Raw genomic sequence first — 16897 nt, forward strand, 5'->3', positions numbered from 1 at the left:
CTGGGTAGGTCTGTGGTCTGGTGTAGTTTTTTGTTTCTTTTCTGTCTTATTTTTTATGTGGTTCAGTCCAGTTTTTGTAGTGTGTCATGTAACACCATGGTCCTGAAAAAAAAACAACACGTTGTCTCATTTTTACTGTGTACTGTACTAGCAGTTGTGGTCGAAATGACAATAAAAGTGACTTGACTTGAATCGGCAGCATCTGCGGGTTTGTCTCCGAGGCCCCGCCCACGCTCTGATGACGCATTAAGCACACTGCGCATGCTCACATTCCCGGGCTGGACAGTGACTTTTTTTCTTTGTGTTGAAGCGAGTCCGGAGCGGCGGATTGTACGGGATCCGGATCGGGAGAGGGTCCTCGCCCCCTCGGGCGGGGAGCCGGGGGGTCGGATCATTCTCTGCGGAGCGGAACCGACAAGATCCATGCGGTGAGTATTGAGTCCGGTCCCGACCGATGCTGGGCAGTGAGTCCCGTTAACTTCCCCGAACTCGCGGTCTCACCCCGCTTCCTGGACAAAACCTACCGGGTTGTGAGACCTTCACATCGAACCTGGGGATACTTCCTATGATGTTTGATAAAAGTTGTTTCGGGGAGAAGTGTAAATGCCAAAGTTCCTGTTGCTCTATCTTTGTAATTTTATTACATAGTAGTATGTACTGTTAATTCTGTATCTGTGCATTGCTGGAGGGTCATCAGAGATCGTCCTTGATCCCTTCTCCCACCCGTTCCATCTGCTTAATCCCTGCCCATCTTGTTCAACCTCTGTCCAGCCTGCATCCCACCACCTCGATGATAAATATCGACAATCTCTCGTCTACCGTTGCCTTCATTGTGAAGTCTTTTGCCTCACGGAGTTATTTCTGAAATCAGTGTTTGTTACCTGGAACTACCAGAGGATTTATCTAATGCAGAATGTGGAAGGATAGAGACAGTCACTACAATTTTAGTTTCAAAGTTATCAAATGGCCGCTGTGTTAGACGGAAACTCTCAGTGTTTACAGTTGAGTCCGATATTTCCTGTTTTGGTCATGTTTGGAGAGGCAATTTTCCTGTTGCCGGGATCTGCAGGGAGTGGTGCACAATTTTATCGCTCTCTGGTCATTTCCCCTCATTGAGAGTTAGTGGCCTCGGGAGCAGATGGAACATACTGATAGTGGGGTGGGGAGGATGTTGTGAGCATTCACTGTGTCGACTGTATTAACCCTGTGTTGGAATGCAGAGAAAACTAATGAATGTGGGACTTAAATTTGTGCAACTTTGTTCAGGCCGTCACAGACTTCTTGTAATCAGTCAATAGTTGTGCATCATTTAAAGTCAAAAGAGAAAATGCTGGAACCGTTCAGCAAATCGGGCAGCATCAGTTCTGATACTGAGTCTTCCACAGTTTCTCTTTCCACAGATCCAATCTGATGTACCGAGTTTCCAGCATTTAATTTCAATTTGAAATGAAAAGCCTGTTATTCCTGTTAGCCTACAGGAAATGTGACGGCCAATTGTGCTGGGCAAAATCTCATTTAACAATCGGACAACGATAAAGTGCTTTCAATTTAGCTGTTGGAGACAATGTGAAACGTATCCCTGCCTGCTGGTGACCCACGCCCAGTTTTCCAGCCCAATATCTGCTCCAGTCAGAGGATTATTAGGTTCCCATTCTGCCACAGGTTGATGTAGGAGTGTTAGTTTTTGAACTCTGAATGGCCGACACACTACAGCATGTTATCAGCAGCAAGGGTGTCCTGGGAAATTGGTGCGTGGACTGTAATCCCGGTATGTAGACTCCTGGAATATGGAACTGTCAGTATTTGGGATTTGACCAGGTCTGTACCTCTGTAGCTGGGGCTGAATGTTCCTCCTCCCACAATGAATCAGAAGTCTCAGGTTGCTGGACATTGGTTGTGGGGAAATCCCTGATGTGGGGACGATGAGTGAGGATTCTGGTGTCGGTAAGTGACACGTTCAGCTGTGTGACCCTATCACACATTTTGACCCTGGTGAAATGGATGTGGGGATCGAGCTGCTCGGGCTCATGAGGTGTTGAGCGAGTGTTTATGGTCTGGTCTCAGATGTTAGATTCTGGAGTTCCTTTGGAGGCAATGAGTGCTAATCTGAGGAGAGAATGAGTTCCTATACCATCCCTCACATGGAGAGGAGGTCATTAAATGTTTGCAGCAGTAGAATTGGACCCAGAGGTTCAGTGTTCAAAGCGTGTTTGGACATTTTCCCTCACTGTCTCCTGTCTGTTAGGCAATGGTCCTGGACCTGTGCTCATTGGAGTTCAGAAGGACAGTGGGAGTGGTGGTTGTGCTTGTTTAAGGTAACCTACTGAATACTGAAGAGCCTGGATACAATGGACATGGAGAGGATGTTTCCATTAGACGGAGAGTCTGGGATCTGAGAACACAGTCTCAGAATAAAGAAGCTTCCCTTTAAAATTGAGATGAGGAGAATATCAAGTAAAGGGTGACTGATCTGTGGAATTTGTTGCCACAGAGGGTGGATGAAGCTGTTATTGGGGTATATTTATGGCAGAGGTTAATATATTCGTGTTTGTTCCTAGTAGCTTCAGGGTTACAGGAGGAAGGCAGGAATATGGTGTTGGAATGAAATCAGCCATGGTTGAATGGTGGGGCAGACCAGATGGATCAAATTACCTAATTCTGTTCCTGACTGAATGATGGCTCCTTCTTATCCCATATTGTTTTGTGACGTGTGAGGAACAAATACAGATTTGTTCACTCAGATCATTATATTTGTCTTAATGTTTAAATTTCAGTGAGTTTTATTTTCAGGAACATTGAGCAGTAATGTTTTGTTCTCCTTTGTGTTGTTAACGTGCTTCATTATTTTTCATGTTAAAGCTAGATCAGCGGTGAGAGATTTACTGGAAGAAAAGCCCACAACTGGAAGCAAACCAGAACTGAGGACGAGGGAAGATCAACAAGTGAACCAGCCCGAGGAGTGAGAGCATCAACTGGAGAGAACCCTTCAGACTCAGAGTTTCCATTGATTCAGTCAGGAGAAAGTTTGGTGAGTCTCATTTACTCAAACACTGGTCCTTTATACATTACATACCTGCACAAAGAAAGGTAGGAAATAGTTGGGTTGAGACTGAATGTGCCCAGAAGTACCAGTTATGCCTCTGTCAGACCCGGTTACAATCACTTCAGCTCTGGCAATGTTCTGTCAGTATCCCAGCTCTTTAAGGTCACTCACATTCCCTCAGTATTTTCTCATTTCAAGGTCTTGCGTCTTGTGAAGTAGCTTTTCGTCACTTTTGAGTGGGGAGATGGAAACAAAGTGGAGAGTTTATACTTAATATCGTTCAAAAAAAGTAATTCTTTAAACATACCTGCTACAAACATTTCTGGCCTTTTCTCCTTGGAGTGATGCAGAATGAGAGGTGACCTGATAGAGGTGTGTAAAATGATGAGAGGCTTTGATCATGTGGATAGCCAGAGGCTTTTTTCCCAGGGCTGAAATGACTGACATGAGGGGGTATAGTTTTAAGGTGCTTCGAGGAAGGTAGAGGGGGAATGTCAGGGGAATTTTTCCACACAGAGTGGTGGGTCTGTTATGCATTGCTGGCGACGGTGGTGGAGGCAGATACAACAGGGTATTTTAAGAGACTCTTAGATAGGTACATGGAGCTCAGAAAAATAGTGTTATGCAGTTGGGTAATTCTAGACAGTTTCTAGAGCAGGTTACATGGTTGGCAGAACATTGTGAGCCAAAAGGCCTGTAATGTGCTGTTGGTTTCTATGTTCCATGTTCAAACTTACTACCTATACCCTATATATTCCCAAACAAATGATTGATATACATGACAAGTATAACCATGGGGAACATCACGAAGCACTGGCCTGGAGTCCAATAAACAGCCCCTCCCCATCACCCTCTGCGTCCTGCCATTTAGCTGTTCCCAGACACTGGGGCTCTGTCACAAACACAACGTTCAGGAAGATTAGTCAGTAATTAACATGCAAAGGGAACTGTTGCTTCCTGAAAGGTTTGATCCTGTCTGATTCAATGGACCAACTCATCCCTTCTTTATGACTCAATTTTTCCTGGGACCCATCCTCCCATGTTATGCTGTGTCTGATAACCCACATCCCCTACCTCCCTCCATCCCGCAAATGGCCCCATACCCTTTCCACCATTTACCCCACACCCACACACGTAAACCGATCCACATCACCCACATCTTCCCAGCTTAGGGAACCACAACTAATTGACCCCACAGTCTCGTCTTGGGCACAAAACTAAATACAGATCTGCAAGAGCAGACAGCTGGACAGACTCTCCAGCTGTCTGGCTCGGACCCGCCCACTTCCATGGCAACTAACCATATAACATATAATATAATATATAACATATGACATATAACCATATAACAATTACAGCACCGAAACAGGCCATCTCGGCCCTTCTAGTCTGTGCCAAATGCTTACTCTTACCTAGTCCCACTGGCCTGCACCCAGCCCATAACCCTCCATTCCTTTCCTGTCCATATACCTATCCAATTTTACTTTAAATGACAATACCGAACCTGCCTCTACCACTTCTACTGGAAGCTCATTCCACACAGCTACCACTCTCTGAATAAAGAAATTCCCCCTCATGTTACCCTTAAACTTCTGCCCCCTAACTCTCAACTCATGTCATTTTGTTTGAATCTCCCCTACTTTCAACGCAAAAAAGCCTATCCACGTCAATTCGATCTATCCCCCTCATAATTTAAAATACCTCTATCAAGTCCCCCTCAACCTTCTATGCTCCAAACAGTAAAGACCTAACTTGTTCAACCTTTCCCTGTAACTTAGGTGCTGAAACCCAGGTAACATTCTAGTAAATCTTTGCTGTACTCTCTCTATTTTGTTGAAATCTTTCCTATAATTCGCTGACCAGAACTGTACACAATACTCCAAATTTGGCCTTACCAATGCCTTGTACAATTTTAACATTACATCCCAACTCTTATACTCAATGCACTGATTTATAAAGGCCTGCCTACAAAAAACTTTCTTCACCACCCTATCCACATGAGATTCCACCTTCAGCGAACTATGCACCATTATTCCTAGATCACTCTGTTCTACTGCATTCTTCAATGCCCTACCATTTACCATGTATGTCCTATTTGGATTATTCCTACCAAAATGTAGTACCTCACGCTTATCAGCATTAAACTCCATCTGCCATCATTCAGCCCACTCCTCTGACTGGCCTAAATCTCTCCGCAAGCTTTGAAAACCTACTTCATTATCCACAATGCCACCTACATTAGTATCATCTGCATACTTACAAATCCAATTTAGCACCCCATCATCCAGATCATTAATGTATATGACAAACAACATTTTACCCAATACAGATCCCTGAGGCACACCACTAGTCACCGGCCTCCAACCTGACAAACAGTTATCCACCACTACTCTCATGCATCTCCCATCCAGCCACTGTTGAATCCATTTTACTACTTCAATATTAATACCTAACGATTGAACCTTCCTAACTAACCTTCCGTGCGGAACCTTGTCAAAGGCCTTACAGAAGTTCATATAGACAACATCCACTGGTTTACCATGGTCAACTTTCCTCGTAACCTCTTCAAAAAATTCCATAAGAGCTGTCAAACATGACTTTCCACGCACAAATCCATGCTGACTATTCCTAATCAGACCCTGTCTATCTAGAGAATTATATATACCATCTCTAAGAATACTTTCCATTAATTTACCCACCACTGACGTCAAACTGACAGGCCTATAATTGCTAGGTTTTCTCTTAGAACCCTTCTTAAAAAATGGAACCACATGAGCAATAACCCAATCCTCCGGCACCATCCCCGTTTCTAATGACATTTGAAATATTTCTGTCAGAGCCCCTGCTATTTCTACACTAACTTTTCTCAATGTGCTAGGGAATATCCTGTCAGGACCAAGAAATTTATCCACTTCTATATTCCTTAAAAGCGCCTGTAATTCCTCCTCTTTAATGGTCATAGTTTCCATAACTTCCCTACTTGTTTCCCTTACCTTACACAATTCTATATCCTTCTCCTTAGTGAATACCGAAGAAAATAAATTGTTCAAAATCTGCCCCATCTCTTTCGGCTCCACACATAGCTGTCCACTCTGATTCTCTAAGGGACCAATTTTATCCCTCACTATCCTTTTGCTATTAATATAACTGCAGAAACCCTTCGGATTTATTTTCACCTTACTTGCCAAAACAACCTCGCATCTTCTTTTAGCTTTTCTAATTTTTTTCTTAAAATTCTTTTTACATTCTTTATATTCCTCGAGCACCTCATTTACTCCATGCTGCCTATATTTATTGTAGATCTCCCTCTTTTTCCGAACCAAGTTTCCAATATCCCCTGAAAACCATGGTGCTCTCAAACTTTTAACCATTCCTTTCAACCTAGCAGGAACATAAAGTTACCCTCAAATTTTCAGCTTTTAATGACTTCCATTTCTCTATTACATCCTTCCCATAAAACAAATTGTCCCAATCCACTCCTTCTAGATCCTTTTGCATCTTCTCAAAGTTAGCCTTTCTTCAATCAAAAATCTCAACCCTGGGTCCAGTCCTATCCTTCTCAATAATTATATTGAAACTAATGGTATTGTGATCACTGGACCCGAAGTGCTCCCCAATACATACATTCAACACATACTAACACTCAATTTACACAAACCCGTGATCAGCCCCCTTCCTCACCCCCTCCTGAACAGGAATACTACCGACATCAGCTGGAATTGGCACTGTGATGCGATTTGCTGGAGGTCCCTGTGGAACCTCCGGAGGTCAGAGGGACAGAACAGAGGGTTTGGCTGACCGTAATTTCACTGTGACATCCCAGAACTCCCCAACAAATCCATCGAACTATATCTGGGAGAACTTCACTGACCAACAAATATAGTGCATCTCAGCAATCAGCTGTTTGAATGATACACTGACTTAGAGGAAGGAGTATCTGTGGTCCACATTGTCAGAAGGCTGCAGGGATGAGAGGCCTTCTGTTAACTGATACGAATCTGTGTGTACACTGCTAGCAATTCCAGTTTACATCAGCAAAACAATTCTTTATGAAATTATAAACAACAGGATACTGCATTGACTGATGCACCCCACAACAGATCACCCTGGAAAGTTTTCCCCAGAAACATTTGGGGTTTTGTGACCCAGTTCGAGAAAAGGGCCATAATGCCCACTCCATCAACAACATGGTAACACTGGGCTGATAGCAGGAGACTTAAACTCATACAATACAAGATTCAGTGATGAAGCCTGTTAAATTTCCTTCATTGTCCCCCTGAAATCATTAAAAACGTCCATTGAACAGCTTTTGAAAACAAGTTCTCACCCACACGTGACATCACTGTGCACCCCCACATGCCTGTTGTCACGTATGGGTTCCCCACACCGGGGTCTGACTTCACTCTGTACTCCCTCATGCCTGTTGTCACGTGTGGGTTCCCCACACCAGGGTCTGACTTCACTCTGTACCCCCACATGCCTGATGTCACGTGTGGGTTCCCCACACCGGGGTCTGACTTCAGTCTGTACCCCCTCATGCCTGATGACACGTGTGGGTTCCCCACACCGGGGTCTGACTTCAGTCTGTACCCCCTCATGCCTGATGACACGTGTGGGTTCCCCACACCGGGGTCTGACTTCACTCTGTACCCCCTCATGCCTGATGACACGTGTGGGTTCCCCACATTGGGATGTGACGTCACGTGTACCCCCTCATGCCTGATGTCACGTGTGGGTTCCCCACATCGGGATGTGACGTCACGTGTACCCCCTCATGCCTGATGTCACGTGTGGATTCCCCACTCCTGGAGCTGACATCGTGTGCGCAGTTCCTTACGTCACACTGGCGCTGAGACGGTTGAACTTTACCAGCTGAGGTAAAAATTACCTGACCCACCCACACCACCCCACAGTCAACAGAGGAGTTACGCTCTTCCCATTGGTGCGAAGTGATGTCAATCACTGGTTGCATCCAATAGCAGAGGCAGACCAGCTGAGAAGGCGTTACCCCCACTGAATTCATTTCTTGCTCCCGCTTCGAACTTCCCGTCACAGCAGAACAAATCCCAAAGTAGATGTCCAGCTTTTTGAATTATTTCCTTTTTCCTTCCACGGGAAGTTGGGTGAGTTTGTGAAATGACTTCTGCGGCCGAAGTATAATCGGTCAGTGACAGGTAGGAGGAAACTGCTCCTTGATGCAGGCTTCTCGTGGAGTAAGTGATCTGGCAGAAAGACGTAGGTGAGGGATTTTACTGAGAGGATAAAGGTGGTGTGAGAGGGGGTGAACAGCATGGGGTCTGAGAGGATGTTTGTTCCAGCGGGGGTTCAATGAGCACGATGGGGAAGAAGCCCATTGAAAGTGGGGAAGGGACATGAGGGGCTCGTCTGTGGAAATGTCTGAGCCCGTTGGTGGCAAGCAGAGATATTCTCCACTTTGGGGGGGGGGGGGGTGCAAACATTGGCAGACTGTTGACCTGCAAGTTTGGCCAATGGTCTGGGCAAAGCGGAGATTGGACTGGTGTTGGGGAGTAAGGATGCACTGGTCTTGGATCTTATTGAATGACAAGATGGACTGGATGGGCTGAATGACCTTTTCCTGTTGTCTGTGTATTTAATGAGAAGGAATAACCAGACCCTGCTTGGGTCTGCAGGATTTCCCAGTGAGTGTTGAAAGGACAAGTGCTTGGAGCCCAGTTTTTCTCAAACTGTGTCAACAATTTGGCTGAGGGACCAAATTCAACATTTCCAAGGCTGCTTTTGAAAAAAAAATTTTTTATACATTGATAACGACACAAAATGTATATTTATGATTATTGACACAATATATGTATTTGTATATTGTTAATTATATAGAACTTGCATTACCATATTGATAATGACATAGAATTGTGTAATTTATGTTCCGTGTGTTATCTGAATGTACTTGACTGTGATGCTGCCACAAGTCAGTGTTTCTCTGTACCTGGATTAGAGGGCATGAGTTGTAACGAGAGGTTGGACATACTTGTGTTGTTTTTTCAAGAGCAGCGCAGGCTGGGGTGAGACGATGGAGGTTCATAAAGCTACAAAATGTATAGATAGAGTAGATAGAGAATAACCTTTTACCCAGAGTATAAATGTCTAAATCAAGATCGTGCATTTAAAGTGAGAGGGGTAGTTTGAAAGAAGATGTGAGGGGAAAGTTTTTTTTTTACACCGAGTGGTGGTTTAGTGGAATGTGCTGCTTGGTGTGATGGTAGTGGCAGATACATTGGGGACTTTTAAGAGATGTTTAGATAGACATGTGGATCTGAGGGAAAATTGTGTAGGCAGAGGGATCAGTTTAGTTGGCAATTTGATTAATTGAATAGTTTGAGCACAACATTTTGGGCCGAAGGGCCTGTTCCTGTGCTGTACTGTTCTATGTTCTGTGTCTCTTGTCGAAAGGTTTTGTGGTTACAGAGGCAAAATAAGTGAGTGAGAACAACAGGTCAACTGGAGACCAATATGGGAAATCTGAGATCTCCCACTACTATAGGACAAATTGAAATCCTGAGTGTGATTCAATGGAGATGGACTTAGATGCAGAGGGTAGGGAGGGAGGTCCAAGGTACATTGTATTTATTGGAAGAGTTATTGGTATAAGAATGAAAATCATTTTAACAATTATTTGGGTTTAGTGGAGATTGTACCTGGAATATGGTGTAAAATCCCCCTCCCCATACTAACACGGGTTATACAGACCAAAGAACAAACTGCCGGAGGAACTCAGTGGGTCGGGCAGCATCTGTGATTGAGAAGGGACTATCAATATTTCGGGCCGAGACCCTCCCTCTGGACTGAGAGTAGATGGGAAATAGTCAGAGTAAAGAGGTGAGGGGTGGGGATGGGGCAAGAGCGGGGAAGTGAGAGGTGGATCCAGGCGAGGGGGGAGAAGGGATGGTGGAAATAGTGACAGGGATGGGAGGTCAGTGTTTGGGGCAACACGGGGCTGCAGAAAATGGAAATTATTTCCATAGAGGATTAACAAAGAGGTAAGAGAGTATTTGTTATAGAGAGTGCAATGAAGATTCACCTGACTGATCCCTGGAGTGGTGGGGTCATCATATGAAGAAAGATCAAATGCGATAACCCTTTCATTTAGAGAATCGAGGACTGAGAGATGAACACATTGAAATGCACAACATCATTACCGGTTGAACCAGGGATCCCAGTCTCTGAAAAAGGGGTTGGACTGTCCGGGACTGAGATGAGGGGAAATGTCTCCACTCCGAAGATGGTGAATGTTTGTAGATCCTCACCACAGAGGCGGTGAAGACTCAATGATCTCCCTCACAGAATAAAGAGGCTGGGAGATGGGTGGAGACTGAAGGGATTGAGGCAATGAGGATTGGGAAGAAATGTGGCTGAGATGGGAGAGCATCCATCATTGTCATTGGTTGAGGGTCTGAATGGCCTCCTCCTGCTGTTTCTCACTTGATGTTTCAGTGTTCCTGTCCAGTGATTCCAAAGGAATATGAATAGAAATTAGTGGTTGTAAACATAGAAGTGGTTTGAACAAAACCTGCACGATTCCTGTTTGGGTCTGAATCGTCTGTTAGACAGTAATGGGAATCGAACCTGTATTTCTGTGACCTATGCAGTACAGGGATGGGATGTGTAAGATGCAGAGAGAGCAAAATTAAAAATGTAGCTGGTGTAAATTTGAAATGTGGAAATTTTGGCGGGTAGATCAGGCAGCGTGTGAGGAGTGAAGAGCAGAGTCACTGTTTTAAATGAGAGACCCTGCGCCCATCACATGACCCTGTTTCCTGCTCCCTTTTTACCACAGATCGGCAGCATTTGCAGGTTTGTTTCTGAGGCCCTGCCCCCACTCTATGACGTACGATCACACTGCGCATGCTCAGTCCCAGGATGGGCAGTGATTTTTGTGTGGATGAAAGCGGCGGATCGTCTGTGGGGCAGGGATCAGGAAAGTGACCTTGCCCCCTGGGGCGGGGAGCCAGGGGAACGATCATTCTCTGTGGGGCAAGACCAACGAGATCCTGCAGGTGAGAATTGAGGCCGGTCCCGAGCAATGTTGGGCAGTGCTTCCCGTTAATTCCCTGAACAGCCGGCTTCCACCGCTTCCCAGACAGAACATATTCTGTGGGTCCAGGTTGTGGGACCTTCACACCGAAACTCCTGAGATGACCTGCCGCTCAGCCTCTGGTGCTGCGGTCCTAGGAGCGGGATGAGGTGGTGAGGCCGGGACTGGATCCATCCTTTGAGATATATCCTGGGAACTTTATCTCCATCACCTGGCCCGGTAGCGGATCCAAACTTCACCTGGATTGATGCCTGGGTTTGATAATTATTTCTGTGTAACTGGGCTCCTATAAGTATTTCTACACTTCACTTAACTCTCCCTGCCAACCCAGCAACCCAGGCCGCCTAATAATTTCCAAACGATTAAATTGAGAAATCTGTTTATTATTGTCATATATAGAGGTTCATTGGAAATCTTATCTTGTGTACTATCCACACACATCAATTCATTAAACAGTACATTGAGGTGATACAAGGTAAAATAATAACAGTGTTACAAAGCATTATGATTCCAGAGAAAGTGCAGTGCAGAAAGTGTCAGGTCATTTCAAGTAACACAGTGTGGTCAGCTGTCCATCTTATCACACTGGGGACATTCAGTTTGCTCAGAACAGCAGAATGGAAACCGTCTTTGTGGGACATGGCTTCAGGGTTTTGTAGCTCCTCCCTGTTGGGGAATATGTGAGAAGTGAGGATGTCCCAGGTTGTGGGGATCTTTGACTACACGGCCTGCTTTACTGAGGCAGTGGGAAGTGTAGACAGACTCCATGGTGGGGAGGTTGGTTTCTGTGATGTACTCAGCTGTGCCCACAACTCTCCGCAGTTCTTTGCAATCATGGGTGGAACAGTAGCCAGACGAAGGTGTCAGGTATCTGGATGGGATACTTTCCATGGTGCATTGATAAGATTTAGTTAGGAGAGAAGGGTAGATGCCAAATTTCCTGTTGTTCTATCTTGGTCATTTTAGAATCTTTTATACAGTAGTATCTACTATTAATTCAGTATCTGTGTATTGCTGGAGGACCATCAGTGATTGTCCTTGATCCTTTCTCCCAGCTGGTTTCATCTCCACATCCACCGCCATCTCGTTCAACTGGTTTCCCCCTCTTATTTTACCGCAGATCTGCAGCATCTGCGGGTTTCATTTCGAGGCTCCGCCCCCCACACTGATGATGTAACAATCACAGCGCATGCTCACTGTTCCTGGATGGGCGGCAGTTTCCTTTCCATTCTGTGTTGGGATATTCTGCGGGGTCGGGATTGGGAGAGGACCCTCGCCCCCAGGGGCAGTGAGCCGGGGGAAGCATCACCAGCACAGGTTGAATTAAATGCAGCACGAGGCAGGGTAGAAGGAGACAATACAACTTTAATTTATTGATAGAAAATGTTGCTGTGCTACTCTTGGTCATAACTAAATTCAGGATATGTTGTAGATCTTTGTTATTCATGTTTTCTGTTATTTTTGCTGAGCCGTTACTCAGTAACAGCCCACGAAGGATTGTTGCACGTTTTATTTTTCAGTATCTGATCACTGCCCCTCAGTGAAGAGACAAGTGACCTCAGGAGCAGATGTAACAGATTGACAGTGAGGTTGGTGGCGGGGAGGATGTTGTGAACACTCACTGTCTGGACTGTATTGGAATCAAGAGAAGACTAATGAATATAGGCATTGCATTTCTGCAAAATCTGTTCAGGATGTCAGAAGCATCTTGAAAACCGTTGGTGCTTGTGCAGTATTTAAAATAAAAAAGGGAAATTACTGGAAATTCTGAGAGACCCCCAGCCTCCCAGATGATCACATCCGCACCAGGTGCACCAAGCTGCAGCTCCTCAGAGCTCGATGTCATTCACAGTAAGTTATCAGGGAACGTTGAACATCATCATCTCCTCAAAACTAATCAGTAAACTCCAACACCTGACCTCAATACCTCCTGGTGCAATTGAGTCCTGGATTTCCTCACTTGTAGACCCCACCCAGTTCAGATTGGCAAAAACAGCTCCTCCACAATCTCCATCAGCACAAGAGCACCACAGGGATGTGTACTTAGCCCCCTGTTCTACTCGCTTTACACCTGTGACTGTGCGGCTAAGTACGGCTCCACCACCATATATAAGTTTGCTGATGATAGCTCTGTTGTGGACTCTATCAAAAGGGGAGGTGAATCAGCATACAGGAGGGAGACTGAAAACTTGGCTGACTGGTGTAATAACAACAACCTCTCACTCAATATCAATATGACCAAAAAACTGATTGTAGAATTCCGGAGAGGGAAGCCCGCGGTCCTTGAGCCAGTACTCATCGGAGGATCAGAGTTGGAGGGGGTCAGTAACTTTAAATTCTTGGGTCTCACTCTCAGAGGTCCTGTCCCAGACCCATCATATAAATATAATTGCGAAGACAGTACAACAGTGTCTCTACTTCCTCCGGGGTATGTGGAGATTCGGTATGTCGCAAAAACGTTGGCAAACCTCTGCAGATGTGTGGTGGAAAGTCTGCTGATTGGCTGCATTACGGACTGGTCGGGGAACACCAATGCTTTTGAGCAGAAAATCCTTCGAAAGGTACTGGATTTGGTCCAGTATGTCACGGGTAAAGGTCTCCCAAATATTGAGTTTATCTACATGAAATGTTGCCGTAGAACAGCAGCATCCATCATCAAAGATCCTCACCGCCCAGGCAATGCACTTTTATCGCTGCTGCCATCAGGTAGAAGGTACAGGTGCCTCAGGACACGCAACACCATGTTCCAGAACAGTTACTATCCTCCAAACATTTGGATGTGAATGTACAAGGCTTGACCAGTAAGTTCGCAGATGGCACAAAATTAGTGGATAGTGTTCACGGTGAAGATTATGGTAGCTTATTGGGGATCTAAATGGGCAGAGGAGTGGTAAATAGATTGAAAAACCAACGCGAGCAACAACGGTTTCATATAGAGGCTGGTGATTATGTGGAGGGAATTGCCAGAGGAAGTCGATGAGGCAGACCCAATTGTATAATTCCAGAAGCAGTTGGGATGTGTAGATGGAGTGAAGAGGCCAGTAAGGAAATGGGCCCATCACAGGAAATTGGGACCATCTCGGTGAGCACTGTAGTCAGCATTGTCTCATTGGGCTGAAAGGTCTCTATCTGTGCTCTGTTGCTCTGTAACTCTATCAGTAGATGCACTGGACAGGATTACAGACATGGTGTGGGAGTTCATGTTAACAGGGAATGTTTTGTCCCTAAGCCAACGGATGCTCTGATACAGTGGATGGCGATACTGTTATTTGCAAATACTTTAATCGTACTCTCTCTGACTCACTATCTGCTTGTTTGTAATTCAGGGTATCACCAGCAGGTGGAGCTTTCCTGCACCGGGACCAAAGTATAAACAAGACGACGGCAATCAACAATCGTCAGTCAGATACAGAATGGACAAAGGTATGATCACTGGGATCATTCTAACTGAACTTCTGTCCTGTTGGCACACACTAGTACAAAAGAAAAACTTACACAGATGCTAACTGGGCACAGAAAACTTTCATCAAGCAGTATCATTGATCCCAGTGGTAAAGCAGCCTTGATGTAATTGATCAATCTAACAGTTCCAGCTCAGGGACCTGACACCGATAATGGTCGAATCACTCCACTCACCTGAGTGAGTTTCAAAGCTTCACCTGAGTGAAAGGAGCAGGTACTCCTGGATCAGGTGGCTGTGAGTGAAACACAGGAAGGCAATTGCGGGCTTGTGGGCTATGTAAAAGTCCTGGGTCAGTTTCTGTTTCACCTCGAGACAGGCCCTGATGTGTAAGATATCTCCAACTTTCATTTATAAAATTCAGAACCAGATGGTAGGAGCATTTCCAGGAATTCAGAGATTGTGTGATAAACGAGCATTTCAGGATTTGGAAAGGCAGCTATCAACTCCCTCCTGGTTTTCTTGGCTGCTGCGGAAAGGAGATGAGGGGAGTTTCTGAAATCTGTTTTCTGTAGCTGAGCCAAGAACATTGGCAGCATTGGGAATGGTTGAAGATCAGTTGACATCTCATTCCGGATAAATATGTGGTTTGCTTCAGTACTTTAATACCCGAATCCATGTCTGCGCTGTGTACAAATGGTGAATGTGAGTTCTCAATATTTCCCTATTCAGTTGGCCTGCTACCTGGATTTAAAATTCCCAGGATCTCTGATGGAAAACCCGGTATAGCCAGTGAGCAAATGTCTCAGTCCCCAATAGGCACTGTGATTGTGCTCAACTCTGATTCTGGGGGGAATAAAACAGACATAACAGCCTGGACACAGGTCCTTCGACCTAGCTAATTCATGCTGATCCAAATGTCTTTTGTGCTTGCTCCATTTTCCAACAGCTTTTCCCAAATTTCCCTTATAGACTTCTATCCATTTCCCTGCCCACATCCTCTCAACTTTGTAAATTAATTTGTGTTTACTGCCTCCTCTGGCTGCATGTAATTTATACCCATCACCCGCCACGTGAACGAATGCCCCTTCGGTCCATATTAAATTCTGCCCTCGAGTCTTAGACTCCTCTACCCCGGGAAAGAGACTATGACCATCTACCCTAACTACGTCCCTGATAATTTTTATGTACGTGTGTAAGGTCACCCTTCAAGCTCCAATTATCCAGGGCAAACGGTCCCAGACCAACCATATAACAGAAAACCCAACATCTTAGTCCAGTGACGTACTGGTCATTCTCCACTAAACTCTTTCCAGCTTAATCTAGTCCATTCTATAGAACCAGAGCTCCAGAGCAGATAGTGGAGCGGGGGTGAAAATAAATAATGTTAAAAGTTCATGCAAAGTCAGAAAAAGTCTTTTGTGGTGGTAATAATCTTCTGAGGTGTGTCTATTTCAATGCAAGGAGTATTGTGGCGAACGCTGACGAGCTGAGGGCATGGATTGACAAATGGAATTACGACATTTTAGCCATTAGTGAAACTTGGCTACAGGAGGGGCAGCTTAATGTTCCAGAGTTCCAATATTTCAAACGTTGGTAGGGGCAGAGGAATGAAGGATGGGGAGGTAGCACTGCTAGTCAGGGAAAATGTTACAGCAGTGCTCAGGCAGGACAGATTAGAGGGCTTGTCTACCAAGGCCATATGGGTGGAGCTGAGAAACAGGAAAGGTATGACCACATTAATGGGGTTGTATTATAGACCACCCAATATTCAGCGAGAATTGGAGGAGCAAATCTGCAGAGAGATAACAAACAACTGCAGGAGACAGAAAGTTGTGATTGCAGGGGATTTTACTTTTCCACACATTGATTGGGAATCCCATGTTGTTAAAGGTCTAGATGGGTTAGAGTTTGTAAAATGTGTTCAGGAAAGTTTTCTAAATCAATATATAGATGTACCAACTAGGGAGGATGTAATATTAGATCTCCTATTAGGAAATGAGTTAGGGCAGGTGATGGAAGTGTGTGTCGGTGAACAATTTGGTTCCAGTGATCATAACGCCATTAGTTTCAACTTGATCATGAATAAAGATAGATCAGGTCCTCGGGTTGAGGGTCTAAACTGGAAAAAGGCCAAATTTGAAGAAATGAGAAAGGATCTAAAAAGCGTGGATTGGGACAGGTTGTTCTCTGGCAAGGATGTGATTGATAAGTGGCGTGCTTTCAAAGGAGAAATTTTGAGAGTGCAGAGTTTGTATGTTCCTTTCAGGATTAAAGACAAAGTGAATAAGAATAAGGAACCTTGGTTCTCAGGGATATTGGAACTCTGATAAAGAAGAAGAGAGAGATGTATAACATGTATAGGTAACAGGGAGGAAATAAGGTG

The 16897-nt window shown here is 44.9% G+C and overlaps 1 long non-coding RNA gene across 2 annotated transcripts; it reads left to right on the forward strand.

Annotated features, from left to right (window-relative positions):
• Positions 1-270: 270 nt before the first annotated feature.
• On the forward strand, positions 271-14546 carry LOC140722430 (uncharacterized). Of its 2 annotated transcripts, XR_012097612.1 has the most exons (4): positions 271-428; positions 2860-3028; positions 10854-11073; positions 14438-14540. It is a non-coding gene; the product is annotated as an uncharacterized lncRNA (long non-coding RNA). The 2 variants fall into 2 exon arrangements; XR_012097611.1 differs by lacking the exon at positions 10854-11073 and having other exon boundaries at positions 14438-14546.
• The last annotated feature ends 2351 nt before the right edge of the window (positions 14547-16897 follow it).

Source organism: Hemitrygon akajei, unplaced genomic scaffold (genome assembly GCF_048418815.1).
Source record: "Hemitrygon akajei unplaced genomic scaffold, sHemAka1.3 Scf000077, whole genome shotgun sequence".
NCBI lineage: Eukaryota > Metazoa > Chordata > Chondrichthyes > Myliobatiformes > Dasyatidae > Hemitrygon > Hemitrygon akajei.